The sequence below is a fragment of the Ochlerotatus camptorhynchus genome, unplaced genomic scaffold, assembly GCF_037179485.1.
Source record: "Ochlerotatus camptorhynchus isolate MF236.1 unplaced genomic scaffold, CSIRO-AGI_Acam_v1.1 ptg000598l, whole genome shotgun sequence".
Classification (NCBI taxonomy): domain Eukaryota; kingdom Metazoa; phylum Arthropoda; class Insecta; order Diptera; family Culicidae; genus Ochlerotatus; species Ochlerotatus camptorhynchus.
Genome location: NW_027041078.1, coordinates 2,060,489 through 2,079,199, shown reverse-complemented (window position 1 = coordinate 2,079,199; position 18,711 = coordinate 2,060,489).

The following is an 18,711-nucleotide window of genomic DNA, read 5'->3' as shown; positions in this document are numbered from 1 at the left end:
TTTCAACAGATTTTTCCCGCGACAGAAGAGGTTTCAGTGGATATTTTAGTTGCTGCCAGCGAGGTTCTACGGGGGTTCTATAGAGTTTTCATGTTCGAGTTTCACACGATTTGGAGGGAAGTCAAATCGTTGCCATTGGAGGTCCCAGGGAATTTCGACAGCACTTCCACTGAATAGGCTTCGATTTTCGTCGTGTCCATCTTTATAATTGCAAAAGTGAGCAAAACACTTCATTCTGAATTTTATTCCACTCCGTAAAAACTCCAGCTATGAACAATGTTAACAAACAATCACAAAGTCACGAATCGGCTCTGCACAAAAAGCCGTTTGACACTTCTCTCTACCAACCGACGGTGATGAAACGCTTATTTCAACACTACCAACATGAAGAAAATTTCACTTCGCACCACTCAGATTATAACCAAAGCTGCTCAAGAGTACACCCAACCGATGGATGTAAGATTCGCTTACAATTATGTGGGATTCATCATCAGAGGATGTAAGTGGAGACCGCATGAACCGTGGATGCGATATACCTAGCTGCGGTCCAATGCAAGAAAATTGGAGACCGAAAAATGTAAAGTGTATTAGTGAGGTAAATTTATTATGTCGAAAAAAAAAATAGGAAAAAGGTTGCCGACTGGACTCGTAGTCCTCGTAAATTTGGGTAATAAATGTGCAAGTTCGAAGCGGTTCCAGTAGCATTTGGTCCATCACATGGCAAAGATGCATTTTGAATGATTGTGGGTGTTGAGCTGAAAGCCAGACAATCGTCAGGAGAAGAATTACCGAAACAGCACGCATACTCGGCTGAAGAGTCAATTCGGGAGACCCTCGCCCTATCTCTGACCACAGGGCCGGAACGACTTTGATGCCAGGATGTGATAGATGCTTGGTGGGAGTAGGAAGTTGACTCGACTGGATCAGAGAGAACAAGGGCTCCCATTATGCCTTGTTGCGAGCGTTTCAGGGTGATGCCATCTGTCAGTTGTTGTCTTATCGAAGAACTGGACGCTGAACTCGGCTCACTAATGAGTGGTGACAACTCATTTGTAGCCGCGATCTCCCGTAACGGGAAACTATGGAGGTTAAACAAATCAGCCCATAATGGATGAATACTTGCCTGAAGTAGAAGGTTGGAAGAACCCGTCAACATTCTCAACCACAGGGCCAGAACGACTTCGACGGCAGGAACCAGCAAGCACGACTGGGTTGAGAGGCTCAGGGACTTCCTTGAGACGGCAGGCAGTGCGTTCTGGTTTCGAAGGTTCATAAACGTTAAGGTCATTATACGACACCACAGACGAAGAAGATGGAAATGAAACATCTATCGGGTATCTGCTGCTGGATCCACATGTTGCTGCACGTCTTGATCCTGCTGCTGATGTGGCTCCCCTGGAGTTAACTACCCCATTCTCGGCCTTATTAAGCACAACCCGCACTTAGTCATTCTTAATCTAGCGTAACTTAGCACCAAACGGAATGTTATTGTTACAGATGGGTTCCAAAAGTATGTATCTTTCCATATGTACCATTAGTTCTAATAAGGGGTCGCAAAATATTCGTTTATTGTTGAAAAAATAAAACTGCTTCAGGCGGCGCAATTTGGCCTACGGGTTTTCTTGGACCTATTAGCCATTGAAACGCCATTGGGATTCTCTTCAGCCTATCGAACGGAAAAAAGTGAGTTCTCGTGCGCTTTTTGTACACTTCAAGTGTGCCCCTTTTGTTTTCGAGATCTTATTTTGCGTTCTTCAACAGTTCGTCTTGCAGTTATTGAATAGAAGCATCGTACCAAACGTTTGTTTGACACGTTCACGCCGAAATCATAGATACATTGTATGATGGATTTTTTGTTTGCTCCGGAGAGGAGTTCTCCAAATAAATTTAATATTATTTTACAAATACTTATTGGATGGGAATACTGAGGCAAATATAAATAAAGCGATTTTTCCAAAATATTCAGTAGTATCTTAGGAAGACATTTGCCTACTTAAACATCATATCTAATTGTTATAAAATTGTCTGATATTTTTTTTACAGGAGAACTACATCAGTGATTTATATATGGGGGTATACAAGACTGATGCAAAATTTGAAATTTTCGTTCCACAGTGCTCAAACGGTTCCAAATTGGGCCCTGATTAGCCTTCCAAAACTTGAACTTTTTTAGTGAGAAACTGACTTGGCACAAACCATTTGAAGTTTATATGGGAATTACTATGGAAAAACTATAATTTCGGTTCATATCTATCTCAAAATTCACCAGTTCGTTCTACTTTAAAAAATTATGGCTTATTTTCTCGGCAAAAACTTTGTTGAAGACCACTTTTCGATCAAATTTAAGGAACAAAAATTATTAATGATTTATGTCATTAATGTCTTATGATTATGCTCAATCAACTGTTTAGCAGGCAACATTGGTGTTTATGGCGCGTAGAATAGAGGACAAAAATCATGGCTACTATGTCTCACTGCAAAATACAGTGTTGCCCACAATCAGTGCTGAGATTTGTCATTGTCATTGACAGACTTTTGCGCGATATTGACAAAATTGTTTTTCATATAGTCAATGATAGACTTGATCATCAAAAAAATCTTTGTCAAAATCTCATTAATTTTTTCGTCAATGACAAAGATTCACCTGGTAACAGAAAAGGTAATTTCTTGCATTCTGAGTCACATTATTGTTATCCAAGCTGTTCAGGACGTAGATGCTTGTTCACTTTAATGGCTCCATGTAATTGTTTTCCTCAAGCCATTTAATTTCATTTTAAATTTAGCTAATAAACAAATCAGCACATGTTCGTCACTGACAAAAATGCCACTGACAATTGACATGGTTTGCCTTGACGATGACTGTTAGCTCAAACGAGTGACCAAAGCAGAATTTTGAGTATCACCGTGTATTGTCGAATTTGTGCAGCACTGCCCACAATACAGTTGCTTAATCTTGCCATAAGATTATCAATCTCTTAAACAATTAATAACTATTTAATTTGACGTTTGACTGAAAAACGATTGTCTGCAAAGTTGTAACTGAGAAAATTCCCATAAGAATAGCAATAGAATTTGTTTTCCCATAGTAATTTCCATATAAACTTCAAATGGTTTGTGCCTAGTCAGTTTCTTATCAAATGAGTTTAAACTTTCGGAAGCTAATCAGGACCCGATTTGAAACCGTTTGAACGCTGTGGAGCGAAAACATCAAATTTTATATCAGTATAGAGCAAACTTTGTTAAGCCCGAAAATGGAACATGCAACGAATTTATGAAAGATTTGGAACGTTAATAACTCAGCTGCCCCTGGACCAATTTGAATAATTTTATCATCAATCTATCAGAAATATTTCTACAAATCGATGCTTATGGCCGATAAACAACAAGAAACTATTGAAAAAGTGGTAAATGTTAAGCATTGTCCAAATGCGTCAAAATAACTAACAAATCCACCAATTAAGTACATGCACACCAAGTTTTCATTATCAGTATCATGATCAGCAATTCAATGCTTTACTGAAAAACAGCAAACAATATTTTTATCGAAAAAATCAGCTTACATAAACTAACGCCCAGTCAATACTACAATAGATCAAATTACTGGTCGCAGTGGTGTTATGTCCCGAACAGAGAAAAAAAAAACGCCCAGTCAAAGAGTTGTCAAACTGTTATCAGGTTTTTTTTCATTTACACACCACCTGTCAAACCGCAGGAGGAGGAAGAGGTAAAAAAACTACAAATAAATAAAATTATGTAGGTAAGGACACTGGCTCGGACACTGGTAATATTTAATAAATGATACTTGTTAAAATTGAAAGTTGAAATTGCTGAAAAATTGAGCAGCATTATTTTGCTGAAACGTTCATCAAGTCTAAAATCAGCAAAATTTTTCTGATTTTCCGCGATTTAAATTTGGTGTGTGCATATCTTCCTTTCCAACACAGTCCTCTTAGAGTCGTTAGTAGACGAAAAAAAGTGTGCGAATTGGGAGGATGCGTAACATTTTGCACATTCATCGCTATATTCAGAACCACACACCCACTCACTTGCTATAAAAACATGATTTTCTGAATTTTGAAATCATTATAAAGTTATAATCATATTTTGTACTTGTTAGATACAAGAAGAGGTTGAAAGGCAAGTGTTTGACACATGAAACTTGTCAAATTCGCTTTCAGACAGTCACAATCCGCGATTTTACGACTCGCGAGCGCTCACTCTGAGTGAACGCTCACGAATCATAAAATCGCTTATTGTAACACTCTGGTAGCAAAATTGACAGGTTGTATGAGTCAAACACTTGCCTTTCATCCGCTTCTTGTATCTAACAAGTACAAAATATCATTATAACATCGAATGATTTCAAAATTCATTAATTAATTAATTTAGCTTTATTTAGGAGGCTTTCAGCCTTAGGCTGGTTCGCCTCCGACTTTCAAAATTCAGAAAATCATTTTTTTAAAGCAAGTGAATTGTAATTTTGTAACCAAACTTGGAAGCAGGGGTGCATGTGATTTTGATCGATTGTAGGCTAATGAAGCCATCGTCATCAAAAGAGGAAATCAATGAAAATAATTGACATTCACCCAACTTAGAGGGTTGTCGTCGTCGTCGTAGCAATGAAAACTTGCATCGCACCGCTTTTGGTTCTTGGGTTACACTTGCTGGTTGTAATTCTGCTGTTTGACATTTTTGAAGGATCACCCAAAATACATGAAATTGCATTATTTTCTAGGAATGCCTTAAACTCCAATTATCCGATTAACGATTAATCGTAAAGATTTTTCCAGCTATTCGATGAAATATACTTATCGAATTTTGAATTATTCGAGCGCGTATTTCTACTCGTTTGATTTAGCGCAGTAGAGAAAATAAATATAAGTACTACTTTATCTGAACAGGCATAGAGAAGAACCATGATGTGAAACAGGATGATAAATTCGCCGAAAAAAGTGTTAAGTTTCTTTCTGCTAAACCCTAAGATTTACTAACTTGCAGAGGGAAGGAGTTTAACGAGAAAAACTAAAAAAGGGAGGAGCTTTAGCTGGGTGAACACTTATATTCTGCGGCCTTCCAACCTGTTGCAGACACCAGTTCAACTCCTGTCCAACAGCAGACGGGCCGAGACTCTTGTGAGTGCCCAATCATTGAACCGAAGAATATGGAATTGTCCGGTCTGGTTTGCTAATCCAGCTGCATACAAGTCATCATCATCTTCAAAAGGCTTTAAGCCTGTACTACCATCGGCCCTTTTCAGCGCCACCAAGATTTTCCAAAAGAGTTAAATTTCTGAACATGTCCCAACTAAAATTCATATCAAATGGTTCTTTTCAGGGCAATCATAGTCATACTAAATAGTATGAATAGCTCAAATTCCTATTCCTACACAAAATACAATCTCCTGCTGCGATTTACAAATAACATTTATTATATAAGACCACGTCATCATTGCGTACAACCCGATAGGGCTGTCCCTGTTTTACTTGATTTGTCCATACTACATTCAAATTGTTTTTATTTTACTTCATACGCGAAGTTTGCGATTTTCAGAGTTGAACAACTAACAACTCAAGGCGGGAGTAGCCGTCAACAATGCTGATGATGGTGCAGCACGCAACAACCAATCTACTGCTTTCTCTCTGAAATGACCAAGTTGGTCATGACGAGATAAGCAACACAATAGTTGGGTAAAGAAGAATTGCATTATAACACACCATCGACTGGAAATGCTTTCGGTAACGTGGGGCTTTAGGTAGTGATGAAACGTCGCTAGAATATTTCCATAGCCGCAGACAGTAATGAGCAAAGGCGGGCGCACACTTTTTTGCCTGTAGATTTGAAGACATACTTCAAATCTCTGCGTATATCGTACGGGTTAGGCAAAAGATGTTCGTTTGACTTTGTACTGTCGCATTAATGGCCCTTCGCTCATTTTCAACTTCTAGTCCATTTTCATACTGCCGTACTCTAACGGAACTATCTATCTCCCCTCTCCTAAAGACCATTCTCTAGCTAATAAATTATCACACTAAAGCTTCATGTTAGATAGCATTTCCAACCAACTCTGAATATCCATGGTATTCAGTAGTATCTTAAGAAGACATGTGCATATTTGAGCATCAAGGCTGATTGTTTTAAAATTGTCTGATGAAATAATTTTTTTTTATATTTGGCTCAGTATTCCCATCTAGCAAGTATTTGTAGAAGAATTTCAAAATTTATTTGAAGAACTCCTCTCTGAAGCAAAACAAAAATCAATCAGACAATTTGAAAACAATTAGCCATGATGTCTAAATGTTTAAATGTCTTGGTTTTATATTCTAAAATATTTTTGGTGAAGAACTGGAATGGTATTTCACTTGGTTTTCCCACCATACATGGCTAAATTATATGTAATATTGGTTAATGGTTGAAAGTTTTGATTTGATAGATTATTGAGCACAATTGCTCGATTTTCGCTGTGAAGTATGCAATAGTTGATTTATGATGCATGATGTATGGTGTGGTACTGGATAACTTCATTGACATAGGATAGTCGATAAAATCTAGATTGAGCTGGAATTAGGGAGTAACAGCTTTTGTAAACAATGACTTCTTTCGATGATTTCTAAAGTTAAGGCACACCCACGCAAACCAACATGATCGTCGGGCAGGGGAAGTCTTCCTCTAACAGATGGTGTTGTTGATTTATGATGGCGAGCCTTAACTTTCTAGAAATCATCGGAAGAAGTCATTGTTTACAAAAGCTGTTACTCCCTAATTCCAGCTCTATCTAGAAATGTTACAGGAAGATTTTTCCGACCGGACGGGGAATCCACTGCCGCTCTCAAGATAATACCGTGCTGGAGCCTTCTACTTGAATAATATCTACAAAGAAAAAAAAAAATAGAAAATGGATTTTGTAATATTAAAACGATGAAATTCATCTTGAAAAACTTCAAGGGACAGCCCTATGGGGTTGTACGCAATAGACAGCCCTATGGGGTTGTACGTAATACGTAGGACTACGTGGTCTTATATAATACATGTTATTTGTAAACTGTAGCAGGAGCTTGTGTTTTGTGTAGGAATAGGAATTTGAGCGGGGTTCTCTCTGATTATACTCTTTAGTATCACGCGCTTGATATAGATGGCCCACAGCAACTCACGAAAAGCTACTGATTCCGATCAATAGCGGTGCGGCTTCTTCCTCCTTCCATGGATGCTCATGTGGGCTGCACCTTTCGTGGTGTACTGGAGACCAATATTCAACGTCACGCGCCGAAAGCACTGCTGCTGCTGCTGCTGATGCCGACGACCGGACACCACCACACACGGTAATTGGAACTGAATCCGATCAGCCTCACCACGCGGTGATTGAATAAACAACGTTTGGTGAGACCGGATGGAATTCAACTTTGAAATATTTGCTAGGGAAATCGCTTTTCACAGGCAATCGGTGATAATTTTTTAATTATCATAGCAACAGTTACACATTCGTGCAATTTTCAACAGTAAAATTTTGAAAAATGATATAGTCTTATTTTTGTAGAAATATTTCTGATCGATTGGTGATAAAATTATTGAAATTGATCCAGGTGCAGCTGAGTTATTAACGTTCAAAATCTTTCATAATTTTGTTACATGTTCCATTTTCGGTTTTCACAAAGTATACCCCCATATTTAAAAAACAGGCGTAGTCCTACGTCAAAACGAGCAGGAGAAAATAACTTATGAATACCAAATCCAGGTATGATATTAGCATAACTGGAAACCTAAATATGCTATTGATGAGCCGAACATCAGAGGTAGAATTCAAAATTAAATCCCTCTTAAATGTTCTACGAATAACGAACTAATAAATAATTTAGTTATTATAATAACTGATTAATAATCAACGCTTCTTCCTGATCAAGAATTATATTGGTATAGATGAGCACGACATAGACACCTCGCCAAACTGATGAGGGCGTACTTCAAACTGTTTAAGACGTTATCTGTAGCTATCGTTTTATATTAAATGTTCAATCAAATCAAAGAGATTCATCAGGGCCGATGAATTAACCGCAATAAGGTCAGATTTTATCCAAACAGTGTGGATTAACCAAAACATGACAAAAGTGGCATTGACTCAATCAATCGATCCTAAGAGCGAGAGATAAGCATTGTGCTTCAAAATACATTTTTACACCGATTCCGTGCTTGCTCCTAACTAAATTCCATCAATCTGCTAATGGAGTTCACGTTCAGCCCATTTTCCCCCATTCAATACCCATTCCGCATCAGGCATCCTCGGAATAGCCCCCACCACATTTGGCCGTAGCTAAATGATAAATGATGAGTGACCAAAGCAAACGAAACCGCACCACAATTCAAACTCCCTCCCCAAGCTCTAAAACTCCCCGGCCGGAGCAGCACGAGACGGGGTCAAAGCGAATAAATTAACAATGATCTCGGCTTCCGAAGCGTATATTTTCACAAATAATGGATGGAAAACAAAAGGTCGACCTCACCGTAGGTCAGTGTCGATACGTGCTCTTGTGGCTTTTCTATCATGCATGCCATCAGGCTTTGATTTTAGCTCGAACGGAACCAGTGATAAATGATTACGCTTTGATCAGAACGTCAGAAAACCACCCTTATTCTCACCTCACCATCGCGTTCAACCACATCCGTTTGATTTTTTGGTAATTGTCGTAGCACCGACTCACACACAAAAACAACACCCGCTTGTTGATCGATTCGGTTACGAAGGAAACTGCTTACAATTTTATCAACATACTCTCATGTGGAGGCCGCCATTTCTGGGGTCATTTCCATTTACAAAACAGCGTGAATCGCTTTTCCCCTCCCCGCCATCCGACACGTGTTTGGTGCGTTTCTATTTCCGGGCTCTTTTTTCGTCATTAATTTATATCGTTTCCTGTGACGCATTGCTATTCGCGGAACCGAAGCACGGACGAGTTGGAGTTGGTTGGTTGGTTGGTTCTCGACCGAAATTGCTCCCAGGCACGCAAGCGTTCAATTTGATTTTTGAATGGTTACAGTGTTGTTTATGGTCAACCGCGTGTGATCATTGCGGACCAGGGGAGTCCCATTTGCTGTTGGTTGAGGTTTTCATGGTTTGGTTTGCACAACTGTATCGATTGATGGTTTCAAATGTCAACGATGAGAAGGTTGGCCAGGGAGTATAAGTGTTTGAACACGTGTGATGTTCAATTCATAGTTTGATGACTTTGAGCCTTACAATAACTTGTCAATTGCACTGGTATTTGCTATTTTTAACGTTTTTAACCTCTTATTGCTTTTGCCAAAAATAAACAAGAGTTTTGTCATATTTTATGCTGAGTTTGAGACTGGATGAAACCTGTGGGTCACTATAGCATTCCCTATAAACAGGTCATGGTGGCTACTCATGACAACTCCACACAGTTCAAAAAAGTAGTGTAAATTTAAATGCAGTATGATGAACATAAATTAAGCGTCATATAAAGGTTGAACACAAAAACATCTGGAAACGAAAATATTGTTGGGGTTTAAAAATGCGTTTTATTTTACACTAGCTGAGTGTGCCCGGCTTTGCTCGGGATTCAATATTAGCTAGAGTTTATGGACCGATTTAAAAAAAGCATGCTATATTTTTCTGTTTCATTTGTATGGGAGCCCCCCCCCCCCTCCCTGACAGAAGAAGAATGAGTCTCGAACCATCATAAGAACCTTCTCCGGCCACAAAAAACCCTTGCATACAAATTTTCACGCCGATCGGTTCAGTAGTTTCCGAGTCAGTCCGTTCCGAGGGTCAGACAGACAGACAGAAATTCATTAGTTCAATGTAACAGCTATACATAAGTAGGTATTATGCCTATTGTAAGACCATTGTTTCAATTGGGGGCCTCATAGCCTAGTCAGTAAAGGCACGGTATTACAAAGCCGGAGGCGACTGTTCTCACTTGTTTGGCTGCCAAATTACATTTCCGCTTGAAATCCTTCAGGTCAATTGCAGTTTCTCTCTTTTTCTTCAGTATGTGCTTCACAATTCACCAGTATTCCTCAATTGGCCTTAGTTCCGGAGTATTGGCCGGATTCATCTCCTTGGGAACCACTTTGACGCCATTCTCGCTGAACCACTGCACAGTGGTCCAGAATGCAGATTTAGGTGGAATGATATGTTTTGAGCCTGAAACTGAAACTTTAGCCTAAAAGTCTCTTCTACAAAGTTATTCCTTATAGTTAGGCCCTCATTTTTATGACAATGAATTCTAGGGTGGTTCCTATTATCATTAAAATCAAAAATCTAACTTTTTTGTTTGAATAAATTAAGGTATACATTCTTGGGCAAAGTTATAGCTGAGCAAATTTCAAGCAACTTTGTTGAAAATAACTTTTTTGTATCTCTTAAATTGGCCGATTTAGAGCTATTTTCTTGAATTGAGTTAGGGTGGCTCTTGAAAAAACAGTTTTTTTTGTTTTAGTTTTCTTATTTCAAATTTCTCAGCAAAGGTGTCTTCAGATAACTTTTAGATCTTAAAAAGGCACAAGTTTTTGCTACACAAAGCTTGTCAATATCTTTCGCCGATCAATAATTATTAACGTTTTTATACTAAAAATATGCACTTTTCAAATGTTAATATCTCTGATTGGGGCAAACAAAAAAAAAGTTTTTTTACGACATTTGAAAGGGCGTAAGTTATTCTCAATAATATGACAAAATTGGAGGTATGTTATTTCTTAAACTCGTATAAAATCAATTTGAATTTAGTCATATATTTTACTATATTTGGGTATATCTTTTTTATTAGAAGAGATACAGGCAACAAATTCAAGTATAAAACATTCGTCTAAAAGAGTTTTAAAATTCTCTAGAAGATAACTTTCATGAGAAATTTCAAATAAAAAAGTTTCAGTTTCCAGATGTTTTTGTGTTCAACCTTTATATGACGCTTAATTTATGTTCATCATACTGCATTTAAAGTTTCAATTTCAGGCTCAAAACATATCATTCCACCTAAATCTGCATTCTGGACCACTGTGCACTGTTTGATGGAATTTGAGTAGTGGCAGCTTGCCAAGTCCAGCAACAATAGGCAATCCACCTCATGCTACTCCATAAATGGCAGTAGTCTCTTCCGTTGGCACTCCTCCTGGTAAATTTTCTTGTTCAAGGACCCCAGGAGCCCACAACTGCAGATTGCAACTTTGTGGGGAATTTCGATTCCTTTATGATTATATATTCCTCCGGTCAACCGAGGTATAACATTCCTGCTCAGGAATTTGACTGAAAACTTCTAGGAGCGGATAGACCGGGATTTTCGTTTCGAGCGTGCAGGTTTGAATCGCGACGTGCTTGCTCCGGTGAAGCCATGATGTAAACAAATGAACTTATCCTGACAACCAATGCCAACTGAGGATGTATACACTTTTAGCTTAATTCAGTGAAATTTGAAAAAAAAAAACGTTTTTAATGTGTCCGGATTTTTCCGTGTTCAACCTTTAGCTTAAGATCGTAAAGCTTTATGGCTTGAACAAAAGATGATACATTTTTATAATGCCTGAAGAAGGTCATGTACAAATTACGATTTTTTTTTAGATTTCAAGTGTTATGGCGAGCTTCTTGTAGAAAAGTAGTATAACAATATCAGTTTTATTAGAGTCTTGGAGACTAGAAGGATGCTTTAAAACTACACTAAAATCAGCAATGTTACTTGAGATGCGTACCTAAGTTTTTTCACCTTCGTCTCGCAATATTTATGTAATTTTTCCGGACTGAAAAAAAAAATGTTTTCTGAGTAAGAAAGAATAAAAAATAAGTGTATAAAAAAGTTAAAAAAATGTTTTCTACTAAAAGTTGATGTTTTACGATTTTGGTCAATTTCAAAGTGTCCGTAGTGTCCAATTTTTAAAAAGGATTTCAAATAAACACAAGTTCAAAAATCTTAAAAATGTGCTTTATTTCCTGTTCGCTACCACGAATGTGAAGAAATTACATCGATGCGCCACCTGAGTGTCACCACCAACAATGAATCATCCCTTGTTCATCGACACCGATAAACGCCCAAATGGGAAATGTATATTGGTAGCATGGCGTTGCATCGTCTTCCGGAGCGCCCCTTATAAAAGCCGAAGTGTGACAGAAGCCATCCTCTTTTTTCTGCAAGCGACGTCATCATCAGCGGTCAACAATCATCGACGGAGTGTAATCAAAACAAATTAGAAAATAAGTGAAAGTGAATTCGAATCGTAGTAATAAATTAATTATTAGTTTGTGTTAAATGAATAAAGTAGTTTAAGACTAAAATTTCTTGAATAAAGTAATGTAATCGTAACGAGCAACTCGCGTGTGAATACCTGCGTAATTGGAGTGCCCGACATTAGACTGAAACGCCTGAGAAGGAAGAAATTCTGTGTGCTTATCTGCCGGTCGTCCTGGGAGGTGCAAATTTTCTGCTGCTGCTCGCTGTGCTCTCGACATTTTGGTCCTTCGAACCGGATTAGTGTCGAATCTCCGCTAGTCCAGCAGTCCAGCGCCTGGTGAGTCGCCATCGCACATTCGCCATTTCGTCCTCTGGTGAAACCAAGGAGTTTTGGACAAGAATACGCCATTGTTCCGGCTTAATTACTCGCTATTGAACGCCATCTTCCTGAAGCAGCTATTGCATACCATACAAGGCAAATTAATTGCCTCAATCAGGTAATTAATACTCCAAGTCTTTATTTCTGGTTTTGTGTGAGCCACGCGGGTCTTTCGCTTTCAGACCCATCATCTACACTCTACGACTCCCACTACTTCAACGAATTTCATCCGTGAGGGAAACCCTGCTGTAATTTCTGCCACGACGCAGAACGGTTGAATTCCGAGTAATTCAAGGCAATTTAGTGCCTCTAGCAGGTAATTAGCTCTCCAACTTCATTTATTTTCCTGAAACTGCGACTAAAAAGCCTGGTGACGTCGCTGAATCTTATAAAATCGTTCGTCGACGACTTCGACGAAGAAACACAAGCTGATGAGGTGCCTGTGCGATTGGAGAGTCTGATTAGACTATGGTCGGACTACAACACCGTCCAGAGTGAGTTGGAGACGCTCGATGAAGCTGCCATCGAAGCTCACTTAAAAGAGCGGACGTCCCTCGAGTCCGCTTACTACCACGTGAAGGGCTTTCTGCTGGCCCGCAATAAAATTTCAATTACACCTAAACACCCGTTTCCAAATCAATCAGAGGCACAACTCCTTCCGTCGGCATCGCAGGTGCGTTTGCCCGACGTTAAACTCCCCGTCTTCGATGGAAAGCTAGAGAATTGGATGAATTTTCACGATTTATTTGTGTCGTTGGTTCACTCGTCGGTTGGTCTATCGAGCATACAAAAGTTTTACTACCTTCGATCGTCGTTGTCGAATGCAGCCTTGCAGCTTATTCAAAGTATCCCGATTTGCGCTAACAATTATCCGGTGGCTTGGAATCTTCTGCTGGAACACTTCCAGAACCCTGCTCGTCTGAAGCAGTCGTATGTTGACGCCCTTTTTGACTTCGCTTCACTCAAACGAGAATCGGCAGCGGAACTTCACAGTCTGGTAGAGAAGTTTGAGGCAAACGTTAAGGTTCTACATCAACTCGGCGAACGAACGGAGTACTGGGACATTCTGCTGATCCGCATGCTCAGCATTCGACTTGATCCGACGACAAGGCGAGATTGGGAGGAGTACTCTTCGACCAAGGAAGCGATCACCTTCAAAGAGCTGACGTCATTCATCCAGCGACGAGTCACGGTGCTGCAATCGATCCAAGCAAAGACCATCGAAGCGCAACCGTTAACAGCACAGAAGAAGCTAGCTCAACGTTCCGTCTCGAGCCACGGAGCCAGCCAGTTCAACGCTCGGAAGTGTGTCATTTGCTCCGACCACCACCCTCTATATCTATGTGGGAGTTTTTCTAAGCTTTCGATCGATGAGAAGGAGAAGGAAGTCCGTCGTCATCAACTCTGTCGGAATTGCTTGCGAAAAGGTCATCACTCGAGGGATTGTTCGTCATCCACCAACTGCCGCAAGTGTCGTGGACGTCATCATACCCAGCTCTGCCCGAATGATTCTTCTTCATCGTCGAACTCTAAGTCTGTCAGCCTCCAGCAATCGAAATCTGCTACTTCTACCCTAACTACCGATCCTCCAACCACGTCTGCGTCTGCCACGGTCATCGAGTCAATCAGTTGCGCTTCTACTGGCCGCAAACAGAAGACAGTTCTCCTAGCTACTGCAGTCATCATCGTGATCGACGACAATGGGGTTGAACACATCGCTCGTGCACTCCTGGACTCAGGAAGCGAATGCTGTTTCATCACTGAACGCTTTTCGCAACGCATCAAGGCACAACGGAAGAAGATCTACCTACCGATCACGGGGATCGGCCAACGTCGAATTCCTCGTTCTGCCGAAAGTGACCATCGATCTACCTGCTACATCCGTGGACACTTCGACTTGGGACATGCCACCCAGTATCCAACTAGCGGATCCGTCGTTTGACAGCACCAATCCAGTCGATATAATCATCGGTGCCGAAATCTTTTTCGATGTGTTCAAGGTCGCAGGTAGAATTTCTCTCGGCGACAATCTTCCGGTGCTGGTCAATTCCGTCTTTGGTTGGGTAGTAGCTGGAAAGTCCACAATGAGTCCGTCTACTGCTCTCGTTGTTGTAAACGTTGCTACCGTCACCGATATCCATAAACTTATGGAGAAATTCTGGACGATCGAGGAAGACAGCTCATCGACAGCGTACTCCGTCGAAGAAGCAGCATGCGAGGAACACTTTCAGCGAACTGTAGCTCGTACCACAGAAGGACGTTACGTAGTTCGCTTGCCTTTCAAGGAAGACGTCCTCAACCAACTCAGCGACAATCGTCGTACTGCTGTTCGTCGATTTCACTTACTTCAAGGTCGTCTGGTTCGCAATCCCGACCTTCATCAACAGTACAAGGCATTCATCGACGAATATCTCCATCTCGGACACATGCAGCGCATCCACGACTATGAGAATCCAGCAGTTCAGAACTACTACTTTCCACATCACGCTGTGATACACGAGGAAAGCACGACGACGAAGTTACGGGTCGTCTTCGATGCCTCGTGTAAAACCCCGAACGGACCTTCGCTCAACGACGCTCTGATGGTTGGACCAACGGTGCAAGAGGACATTCGATCGATCACGATGCGCTCCCGAAAGCATCAAGTAATGGTAGTTGCCGATGCGAAGATGATGTACCGTCAAGTTCTCGTCGACCCTCGTGACTGCCGAGTCCAACTCATCGTCTGGAAACCGTCACCGGACCATCCGATGGAGACATACCAACTGAAGACCGTAACGTACGGTACCACCAGCGCTCCTTTCCTCGCTACTCGGGTACTGATCCAACTTGCCGACGATGAAGGTCATCGTTTTCCTCTCGCAGCCAAGGCTCTTAAGAAGGATGTCTACGTCGACGACCTTTTCTCCGGCGGGAACAACGCAGCAGAAGTCGTCGAACTCAGGAACCAGCTAGATGAACTCCTAGCAAAGGGTGGATTTCAATTACGAAAGTGGGCTTCGAACGACGAAGCAGTACTCGAAGGAATTCCACCGGAGAATTGCGCACTAAAGGCTTCCGTAGACCTCGACCGAGATCAGGTCATCAAAACTCTCGGGCTGCACTGGGAACCAGCCACAGATTGCCTTAGGTACAAGGCCGACCTACCATCTGACATAGCAGAAAAGCCTATCACCAAACGGATTGCTCTTTCGCTGATCGCTCGCCTCTACGACCCCCTTGGCCTAGTAGGCCCCGTCGTAACTGCTGCCAAAGTTTTTATGCAGAACCTGTGGATGCTGAAAAATGACGATGGATCATCGTGGAGCTGGGACAAGGAGTTACCGATCGAGTATCAAACCCGGTTTACCAACTACCAGACACAGCTACCGAGACTCAACGAACTTCGCATCGACCGCTGTATCCTGCTACCCGAACCAGAATCCATCCAGATCCACATCTTTGCCGATGCCTCGCAACTCGCCTACGGAGCCTGTGTTTATGTCAGGTCAACTGACGCCTCTGGAATGGTAAAGGTTGCTCTTCTCACTGCAAAATCGAGAGTGGCGCCTCTCAAAAGGCAATCGATTCCACGACTCGAACTCTGTGGAGCACTTCTAGCAGCGCAACTCTTCGAGAAGGTGAAATCGTCACTTCAGCTCGACGCAGAATGCTATTTTTGGCTCGACAGCACCGTTGTACTCTGCTGGCTCAACGCATCTCCATCTGCTTGGAACACTTTCGTGGCTAACCGAACGTCGAAAATCCAACTTGCCACCCAGAATAGCTCGTGGAATCATGTCGCTGGTCTAGAAAATCCCGCAGACTGTTTTTCACGTGGGATAACTGCAGACGCTATCATCGGTTTCGATCTCTGGTGGCAAGGACCTGAATGGCTTCGACAACCCCAAGATTGCTGGCCAATAGCTAAAGGTACACATGATCAACCCTCTGAGGCGTTGGAAGAAGCACGTCGAATCTCCGTAGCAACACCATCGTCTCCGAATGAACCGTCTTTCGTCGACCTGTTCGTCGAAAAATTTTCAGACTACCAACGTCTTTTGCGTGTGGTAGCATATTGCCTTCGTTTTCTCCAACGCTGTCGAAAACTATCCGACGTTCAAGCGAAACCTACCCTACTGAAGAAAGAAGAGTTGTTAGAAGCGGAAATTCTACTCATCAGATTGGTTCAACAACAAGCCTTCAGCGAAGAGTGGAAGCAGCTTCAACAATCGCAGCCAGTATCATCGAAATCTCGCCTCAAGTGGTTCCATCCGTTCATCTCGCCCGAACAGCTGATTCGCATCGGTGGTAGATTGGGAAATGCATCGCAATCGTATGACTGCAAACATCAAATCCTTCTGCCAACATCGCATACACTATCGTCGCTGTTGGTCCGCAGCTATCACGAACGACATCTCCACGCAGCTCCACAATTGCTCCTCAATCTTCTTCGACAGCGGTACTGGATCATAGGGGCCAGAAACTTGGCCAAGCGTGTGGTCCACAAGTGCGTCACTTGCTTCCGAGCACGTCCTCGAATGTTGGAGCAGTTTATGGCCGAGCTTCCTGCATCGAGAACTACTGCGAGTCGACCCTTTACTGTCACGGGAGTCGATTATTGGGGACCGATCCAGCTCAAGCCTATACATCGCCGTGCTGCACCCGGGAAAGCCTACGTTGCTGTTTTTGTTTGCTTTTCCACGAAAGCGGTACATTTGGAGCTGGTAGCAGACCTCAGCACACCAAAATTCATCCAAGCGCTTCGTCGGTTCGTGTCTCGCCGTGGACTTTGTTCGGATCTGCATAGCGATAACGGTCGAAACTTCGTCGGAGCGAATAATGAACTCCGAGATCTCGTCAGTAGCAAAGAGCATCGCAACGCTATCACTCAAGAGTGCAATCAGCAAGGGATTCGCTGGCATTTCAATCCTCCGAGGGCATCTCACTTCGGCGGCTTATGGGAAGCCGCAATACATTCAGCACAAAAGCACTTCATTCGTGTCCTAGGGAAACATACTCTTGCGTTCGATGACATGGAAACGTTGCTATGTCAGATCGAATGCTGCCTGAACTCGCGACCAATTATTGCACTGAGCGATGATCCAACTGACTACGAACCACTCACGCCAGGGCATTTTCTGACGGGATCTGCCCTCAAAAGTGTTCCAGACGGCAACTACACTGATATAGTAACGAATCGACTTCGCCAGTGGCAACTATTCCAGGAATTGTGGAAAAGGTGGCACCTGGAGTACCTTTCCACATTGCAACCACGTAGCAAATGGTGCAATCCACCTATTCAGCTGCAGCAAGATCAGCTCGTCATTCTTCGCGATGAGAACACTACTCCGATGCACTGGCCGATGGCAAGAATTCATCAGACTCATCCCGGGCCCGATGGTGTCATCCGGGTAGTCACCGTCCAAACATCAACCGGTCGTTACATCCGTCCGGTATCGAAAATTTGCCTCTTGCCAGTGAAATCATCGTCCGACCAAAACATCAACAACGTAGCCATCTAGTAACTTGCCTTCCAAAATTCACCTTCAATGGCCGTATCCCGATGTTCACGACTGTCTTCTGCAGCAGGAGTACCTAAAATATAAATACAATGCCTTTCATTAGAAAGGACAAGACCATCTTCACTTTGAACTTTCGTCCGGCGAAATCAAAACAATCGTCTGTCCGAGGTTCATCGATCGCAGTGACAACTTGAATTATAGAGACATCGCAGCTAGAAAGAGACCGGTAGCAGCTGATCGATTTTGCAGTGTCAGAAACGGAGTTCCTGAAGGGGCCAGTATGTTCGCTACCACGAATGTGAAGAAATTACATCGATGCGCCACCTGAGTGTCACCACCAACAATGAATCATCCCTTGTTCATCGACACCGATAAACGCCCAAATGGGAAATGTATATTGGTAGCATGGCGTTGCATCGTCTTCCGGAGCGCCCCTTATAAAAGCCGAAGTGTGACAGAAGCCATCCTCTTTTTTCTGCAAGCGACGTCATCATCAGCGGTCAACAATCATCGACGGAGTGTAATCAAAACAAATTAGAAAATAAGTGAAAGTGAATTCGAATCGTAGTAATAAATTAATTATTAGTTTGTGTTAAATGAATAAAGTAGTTTAAGACTAAAATTTCTTGAATAAAGTAATGTAATCGTAACGAGCAAC